Raw genomic sequence first — 9,634 nt, 5'->3', positions numbered from 1 at the left:
AAATGTTATTAACTTGGAATTTGCTGCAAGAATAGCAGCATCATCGACGCAAAATCGCTTGATGGTTCGTCCTAGAGAAGAAGTTTGAAGGATTTCCAATCTTTGTAACCAACTTCACGCAATTAGGTTACGAACAGCCCCCTGCTAGGCCATCAAGCCAACATTGTATTGTATATTTATTGGGGCTTTAACCTGGTCGATCGTTCGCCCTCGATTTAAGCCAACATTAAAACAACCCAATGCAAGAGCATAGGTGGCATGGGCCTAGAAGCGACTGGGCCCACCCTATGTTGACTACGGTCAACGTACATCTACATAGCTATGTCACCCCCTGGTTTGGAATGATCGACTCCGCGAGAAATTTGAATTTTGTAATTTATTTCTCGCGTCAATAAAAATACTAAGTATGCAATTTCATATTAATTTTAGGGGCTTTAAAATAGTTTACATAAGGAAAAATGCGAAAAAATACATAATTTCAATAAAATCGCCTTTGGTTCACTTCAATCCAATTTTTCTTGGATCGGTTTCAAATTTTACAGGTGTTTTTGTTAGGTTAAAAGGAAACTTTACAGCCCGGCGCTCGTTGATATGGCTATTTTGAAGTTTTGCCTAACAAATCGCGGCCAGGCTAATGTATAGCAATGCTTGCAATGCTGAGCGCACCGATCCTGAGTCGGTGTTCGTTCTTTTACAAAGAATAATCTGCCATCCTAATATGGTATCAAATGATGGTTATCAATGAGAGTGGTGGTTTTGAACATCTTTTTGTTTAAATTTTTGCATAATATTACATATAGTTCGAAAATTTTTGAAATATTCGAACAACCAGTTACCGGTGTATAGTGCCAAACATAAATCATTCCACTAAGTACAATGGATGACTTTAAATACTGCCTAACCAAACGAAACGATGAATTTAATCAGCGCTCGAATATAAATAAATACAATAATACGGAAACACTACATCTTCCTGCAACGAGTTCAATTTTAAGCTGATAAGAACTAGTGAAATCGAAACATTTGGTTTGGCTTAGTAAGTCAATTCAAGATGCACTATGCTATATTTCTCCTTAGTGGAGAAAAAATTAAGCTTGAGCTTGTGCGACCACCCCTGGCTGCCACTCCGTTATCGATCCGTTGCACAAGGAATCAGTAGATAATTATGCTTGGAAGTAAAGTGTTTATTGATCAATATCGGCTCCGACCATGCCCGAACGTAGATCACGGAAGGCAAGGGAAGGAATGTTAGTCCGATACTTGCTTTTGGCTAGTGGCCGTATATACTACTGCGCACTCCACAAATATCACGGGAGGAGGATATTTGTTGGTAAGTATAGAAGTAGGACCAACGGCTTTACTTCCATTCCAAAGCAAGACGTGACCGCAGATTTTTTCACCTCAGAAAAATCTCAACGACCTCGGCTAGGATTGAACCCAGACCAACTGTAATGAGTGGCGGTTACGCTTACGATTCGACCACCAGCGCCGTCTTCTCCTTAGTGGAGAAAAATTTGGCCAAAAACTATTTTTTCTCGATCAAGGAGAAAGATGTTGAAAACCACATGTGCGCGTTAAAGACATAAAACCTATAACTGAATTGGTTATGGAATTTGCGTTTTGACTTCATCTCATCAGAATTCTTCCTGTCACTAAGTGAGTGTCGGATTCTGATGAGACGAATGCGATACATCAATTCCATAATTAATTTAGTTATAGGGGAACTGGGCCAATTCGGACCTAGTAAGGGCTTATGAGCTATAGATTTGGAACTTGTAAACCGATTCACAAATAAATATTTTTCCTGAAAGCTTGATCAATTGCGCACATTTTTTTTCTAAGGCGACTTTTTCCGATCTTTTACCGTATTGTGTATAAACGGTTCTGCGCAAAAGGTCATAAAAGGTCCGAATTACCCCAACCCTTTTACAATTCGGACCACTCATTTCTTATCGTTTTTTTGCATTAGAAATGAAAGCATATTTCGGCCAAAGTTATACCTATTTGATTTTCACTAAATTTCGAATTGTGAAAGGAAAAGTAAGAGCTGGGCCCAATTACCTTAAAATAGGTTATGAGCTATAACGTCGAAATCTGTCAACCGATTTGCGAAAACTTATGTTTTCCTAAAAGTTCGACCGATTGCGCACACTATCCTCTCAAAGGGTTTTTCGCGATCGCTTATCAGTAATTTATTGTTCATACACCGATTAAATTAAACAGTTGATAGTCTCGCCCAAAACAAGATATTAAATAAAAGATATTATCCGACAGATCCAAAATCACGATAATGCATTTGACTTATTATATTGTTGTTGCCAACAAAAATCTTGTTTTTTGGCTTACACATTTTTCAAAAAATGCTCCGAAACAACATTCTCCTCTAGCGCACACACACGAAAACTGAGAATCGCAAAATTTTGCGAGATTAAGCAGAGCTACATGACAACCATGAGAATGATATATGCGCTTTTCATAACATTACCAAAGCTGAGAAACAGCTGGGGATCTGAATTGGCCAGCGGTCCGAACTAAGCCACTTCCCCCTAGGTTTTGTTCCCCTTAACGGGCATATGTGGTTTAAAACATTTTTCTTGGAAATTAGTTTTTGTCCAAATTTTTCTCCACTAAGGAGAAATATAACCTAGTTATTCTTGTTTGAAGCGGTGCAATTATGCGTAATTTTTTTCGAGAATCAAATAGTGTTTGGGTGAAAATTAATTAGGCCATAAACATTTTCACTGGGACGGATCGGGAACATGAGAATTTTCAATTTTCTATAGAGCTGATATTTTTTTAAAATACGTGCGTGCTATCTACATCAAAATATGACCTTTACCTTCGTTTATTACACGCATTATAAATTTGCATTGGAACAAACGAAATCATTAATGGTTGAAATATTTTGAGCTATTTTTGATCAGCCAGGTGGAATTAACAAAACTATTCTTTGACAGTTAGCAGTGTTGCCAAACTTTAGTAAATATATTCAACAAAGTTGCCATCTAATGCATAAATGTTTAGAAATTACAATGATATAGTATAATGCTCCTGCTAATTATTTTTGAAATGTTGAACTTCAATCATATCGAACATAAACACATATTTTAGGTTGCTCGTAAGAACACCCGCTATCGATACAGTTAAAAAACACTCATTTTTTCACAAATTAAAAATCTCTGTAACCAACCCGTGCGCGGTCACCACGCAGTGCATGGTGTCCGCGCACTCCAATTCTTCACACCACGAGGATGACAGGACCGAAAACTTCCAAAATCTAACCAACCGCTTTTACCCTACGTTTCGCAAAAACCTTCCGAGTCAGGCAGACATTCACCAGCAAAAAAACGAGTGTCCGTCCGAGTAGGATGCCTCAAAACAAACATCCCAGTAGGCAGCTTTAATCGGCGCGGGTAGTTCATTGACGAAATTATGGTCAGCCTTCTGCTGTTTGCTATGCAATGCCTGGCGGTGTGCCGTTTTGCCTGACTTGAACATGTAACGTGATCGATGATCGCTTTTTTGCTGCAATTTTAAGTTGATTTTTTGTTTGTTTCGTATACGTATGTACTTTAATTGAAGGCCATCTTCGTCGATGGGCTATTCGAATTGCGTCAATAGTTGTTTGAGCTGAACATCGAGAGATATTCAGTGAATTGGATAGTGTGTGAAATGAGTGAAATTGTCCAGTGCTTCGGTTAATTTTTATTGGAAAGAGAATTAGTTACTGAATGAATGATGGAATAAATTCCGATTCGAAATAAATTGATGTCAAAATCGTCCATAAATTGTCCATTATGACACACAGTGCACTGGGAGAGCGTAACACCCAAAAGCCTCTCTCACGTGTACATCCTCCACCGATTCTCTCCCTCTCCAATCCCAGCCATTGGAAAGCGCCTCGCGCACGCAGCGACTCAGTTTCGATTTATCCTCTAGCGTTGTCAGTTTGCAACTCCAGCCCCGGTTCGAAGTGAATCTACCTGGCTAACGCACCGTTCCGGACACGCACACATACATACATCCATCGACGAGTGCATCTAGTGAAACCTGATCCGCATATTACCTCTCGGGGGTTACCTCACCGCGCAAACGCCGCGGCTGCAGGTGATACTACGTTCACGTTGCGTGGATTGAGCCAACCGAGTTGAGCATACGCACGCAAACGCGCACCACGCAGCAACAGCGAGACAGTAGGTACATAGTAGAGCACAAATAAAAATGCGCAGCCCACGGAGGAACAACGGTAGCAGCGGTGGCAGTGGCAGCGAAAGTGAGTCACGGTTATCCAAACGTGGCAGCGGTGGGGATGATGGTGGCAAATCGGGTCGTCGTCGTCGTCGGAGTGGTCAGCGACACGGGGATCGGGCACTGCCCGGGAAGGCCTGGGACATGATCGTGCAGCTGTTCTTTTTCATAGTTCACATCTACAAAAGTTTATCCGCGTTCTGGAGTCAGATGAATGTCTGTATGCTGCCAGCACTCGGGGAATTGGACACACAGGAGGAACTGGATGCTCAACGGCAGCAGGAGGAACAGGACAAAGCGGCCAAAGAAGCAGCAGCAGCGAAGGCACCTTCCGGATCTCCTGGCCAGCGAAAGCGAACCTCGAAAGTGCACTAATCAATATGCAGGGTTCATCCACTAGAGTGTAATGCATCAGTCGGTTCCATTTCATCAGGTTAGGTTAAGTGTGTTATGTTTTCTATGTGTTGGTGTTTGTAGCATTTAGTTATCTAGTTGTACTCGTTGATACAGTCAGCAGTGAGTTGTTGCTCAATCGTTCCAAAACAGAAGCGAAGTAATAATCGCTATAGGTGCAATTGTGATTTCGTAACTTTAACATTAGAGAGTCTAAGCTCGCATGGAGTTGAATAAAAGTGAAGGCTTCACATTGAAACGACCTCAGATTCGAAAAAAGACGGTACGGTACACGAGTGCCCATTCAAATCACAAACCAAAGCTACATCGTCAATGCTCGATTGACTGTTTAGTGTTTATGTAATTATCTTCTGTACCTCTGCCAGGTTCGTACGATGACAAGACCGATCTGAGCAGGTTTTCTCTATGGCTGATAAAGAGTGAAATAGACAAAAAAAAGTGAGCAAATGACTTTGCTCTCTAACCAGCGGTGCCAGATTTGCTTTTGATATTCTCTTATAATGCTTTTCTAAACTATTACAATGAAAATCTGGATCATGAAACTGAAATGAAAGGTAAAAATGGCAGGGGATTAGGATACTAGGATTAGTATGTAACTAGCACTAAGAGTCTCTCTTTGTTTACTTTCTCTTTCGAACATTACAGTGTTACTGCAAAACTTTCTACCAAAAGTAATCAACAGGGTGTTTACAATCAAGTAACAGAAGTATGTAAAAATCATATTTGAAAGCAAATGTGTAATCACAATTTTGGCAAACTACAAGCAAATTATTTTTTCTATATTTTATTCATTTCGATGAACTTTGCAGTCCTAAAAATGGTGTGGGGTAAAAGTGTATAATGCGCCCCTCTTTAATTCCCAGGATTCCTGAATTATCTAAACAGTAAAAATGACTGATAAGCTTTTGTTTCATGAAATCAACGTACTAAGCAAGTTTGGTATTTTTAATATGATGCAAAACAACAATATACACAAAAGTTTCAAAAGAGCTACTTTGATGTAAGCTCCCACTTTGTCCAATAGTGTTTCAGGCGATTCTAGGTATTCAGCAAGCACACTCCTATTATCATTATTTAGCTGTGATATGTCTCTTAGATTTGTCAACATATAGCTCATCGAATTCAACAAATTGGAACTGCAAATGTTCTTCAACATGGATTTCAGAAGTCTCCTCTTTGGTCATATTATGGTTTTCAATGAAATGTTCCTCAATCGTTTGATTTTCGACATCCATTGGTTTGAACATTTTTAAATAATTTGACCAAAAAGAGCAGGCGACCTACCGTTACGAAATTTTTCACTTTTTGATTATTCTAACTCGATAAACAATTAGCTGTCAAGAAAGAAAATAGAGGGGTGTCCAAAATAAGTTGATATCAATTTTTTTGTGGACACCATTTATTTAAGATTTTTTAGATAAAACATTACGAAGAAACCTTTTTAAACACGTAACATGCATAATACCAAATCAGACAAACTAATTAAATCGATAAAAATATTATAATTGTACATTTAAATCCAATTTGAACATATATCATTTCCACCGGTTCCTCTTGGCTATCGTTGAAACATGAAACGTTTTCGGTGATATTTTTGAAAACTGTGGATTCTGTTTAGTTTTAAACAATTAGAGATGAACTAATGATGTTGCAAGTTAATAGACAACCCAAGGAATGTAATTGCTGCTTCAAACCAAGCAAATGGCAGTGTAGGAGGCAAATACATTAACAGGGTCCAAAATATGTAGGGGTCCAAATTAAGTTGGTTACCCTATTCCTTCTATCAGGATGTTTTTACTAAAAAATAAAACGTGTTGTAAATTCTCTAACTAATATAACAATAAATTAGAGTAGTTGGTGCGGAGATCATAGTGTTGAATGGTGAAATATAGCTATTTTTGCTTATGGTGGTGTATTAAACCTGTTTACCCAAACATTTCTACTCATATTGAGAATCCATCCTGGTCAAAGCACGAAGATCAGCAGAATGGCAGAGCCTTCTGGCACTCTTGGCGAGGTTTCAGTTTGGCACCTTTGATGTTTACATTGTACTTGTTTTTTAATTCGACTTCCTAACAATACTCTAGTATGCTCGTGGAAATTTGGTTCTTTGCTGACACAGTTAACCTCACTCTTCTTAACAGTTCGCTAATATTGTTTACATGGACTAAGAACAATTGCATGGGCGAACTATCAAAAAAGAATACTCTAGCTCATTTGTGACGTCAGCGTAGCGTAGCAGTTTCAAAATGAATGAACAAGACTTTCACTTCGATAGGATAGGATTCGTGAATTGAATACCCAACGATGGGGTCACAAATGAACTCGAATGTTAATTTTTGATAGCGTGCTTGTACTGTTTACATAATCTTAAAAAAAATCTTTGCGATTTGCAACGAACGAATTAATTCGTCAAAAAAATTTAAGCCCATGTAAACAGTATTAGTAAACTGTCAAAAAAAGTTATGTTAAATATGTATGGAAAGAACCCATATAGCTTTGTCTGACGTGAATAAAGAAGGACCTAGTATTTTCTCAGAAAACTTTGTGAAATCAGCTGACGTTAAGTATTTGAAGACGAAGGACGGAGTATTTTTCTGGGAGACATCGAGAATAGATAGGTCACCACTCGTTTTTCAATTTCTCATATCTTCTCTTCACCTCTTCACTTTACGTCGGGCTCTAAGACCATGCATAAATGAACTTGCTTGAGAAAGACCTGTTCTAAAGAGTTGACTCATAAATATTCACTTGCGACGGATATCACGAAAGTGCGCCCAAATAAGCCCAGCATTGTTATATCCCACCCAAAGCAAACAAATGATATTACTGATGACAAGTATTTTATAAATGGCTAACGTGTCTATATTCCCGCCTACAAAGTAGACATCGACGGTATGATCACCGACTAGTTTTAAATGCTATTTAAAAAACGCTTTTGGCAAAATATACGGCTACATTACGGCACTGACAGTAAGATTATTTTTTTTCTGCTGATGTGCATTAAGAGGGGGGGGGGCAAAGGATTCAGCAAATTTATCAAAACTAATGTAAATTATAGTGCATTATTTCAATAACACGCTGTAATTTTTCTATGCAAAAATATCGACAAACGACTCGATGACGAAGGTTTTTGTAGAATGTCTCTGGAAAAAACCTGATTTTCGGTGTGTCCTGCCATTCAAAAACTACTATACCGATTTCTTTCAAACTTTGTATACACATTCTATGTTAAAAGTACCTAACCCCTACGTAGTTTTTGGAATAATTTTTCATTTAAGGGGGTGTTTACTCATAAAAAGATGGAATGTTTCGTGAAAAATAGTATTTTTTATTATAAATGAGTAAAGAACCGTTATTTCCGTTATTAACCGTTAACCGTTCGTTATTTGGGATTTTCAGAACACAGGTCTGTAGGCTGTACGATCACGTGCTGATGAAACTCGATGAATGTGATTTGATCGACGATGAAATATATGAGAATTTCAAGCAAATCCCTGGGCTCAAATTCTACAAGGCTCCTACTCACGGTATTGTTCAGGAAAAAAATATGATTTGGCAAGAAATCTATTCCTGTGACAAGAAAACAAGATAAGACTATCCACTCGGCAGCATTTAAAAGGAAGTGCCTCAATAAACAAATTTTCCCATCTTTAAGTCGTATGACGGTTCAGTTACGTTTTACCTTTTTTAGCCATCTGCCATAATAGCATGGAAAGCGTACAATGGTACAACGAAAATAGAGTTCGTTCATGCTGAGCCCGCCAAATTGCTATCAGTTCCATTTAATCTTGGGTGGCAATGAAGCGAAAACTAAAGAAAGAATCTACTTTAATTCACCTAGTAATGCAATTGTGCTTTTTTCATTGGTCAAAGCTATGATTTAATAGCTGGTTACGTTCAATATAACATTGTGGAAATATCTGTTACATTCTTATTACACTTGGTAAGTATAAGTGCACGAATGCTACGAATCTGACGAGCAACAAGTCGACGCTAACACACGAAACAAACGAAAATATGATATTTAATTAGTTTGATCAGCTTGTTGTTAGGTAGTGGGGGATGGTAGGTGGATAATTAGTGGGAGGGGGATGCTTTGGGAACAACCATATTTTGGTATACGGGTGGGTGAACGGAATGCTGCTGCGAGGTTGGGTTGAGAAGAGGAGTGGGGACAGAGTCCCTTCGAAACTCCGACCCAATGTACTAGCCCTTATACTATCCCTGAGATATGATGATGTCCCAGAGAGAACATACGATTATCGCACTAGCGACGGTGATCGTACCCTGCCTGCAAAGCGAGATCACACACAACCGCAGCTAACACATTTGATCTATTTAATTTTCCCGTTAGATACTGATTCTGAGACATCATCATAACCCGAGAAAACGTAAGGGTTACTGCATTGGGCCGAAGTCTCGAAGGTTGAGGGTTCGAATCTCGCCTCTGGGGGAATTTTTTTCACATAATTACTTTCGCTTCACTCACCATTCCGATCAGTTTTCCCCGTTGGATACTCCCTGAAAAGTCTTAAAAAAAGGTATTGGCACTTACGTCAAAGAAAAACCTGTTTTAATCCACCTAGTGGTGCAATTGTGCCTTTCTCATTTGTCCAAACTACGATTCCATGGCTGGTTATGTTCAATACAACGGTGGAAATGAATATTACATATTCAGTACGATTTGCACATACATACAATGGATCGACAGCCACGATCTTGAGATGCTATGTGTCGACACTGAAACATCGATTGAAACCAGCGGCGGATCAAGCAAGAGGATCCGGGGGGACGGACCCTGTCGAAAATTTTCCACTTGTTGAGGAATTTTAAACTAGTTTCAAGTTTAAAGTAGCAACCCCTCATTGCATACTCCTACCTACGCCTAAATAAGTAAAAAAAATCGCGGCCAGGATTAGGTTGACGATTTTTAGAGTGATTGCATAACCTTTCTATATGAGAAAGGCAA

Source organism: Topomyia yanbarensis, chromosome 3 (genome assembly GCF_030247195.1).
Source record: "Topomyia yanbarensis strain Yona2022 chromosome 3, ASM3024719v1, whole genome shotgun sequence".
Taxonomy (NCBI): domain Eukaryota; kingdom Metazoa; phylum Arthropoda; class Insecta; order Diptera; family Culicidae; genus Topomyia; species Topomyia yanbarensis.
This window is presented reverse-complemented; position numbering follows the sequence as displayed.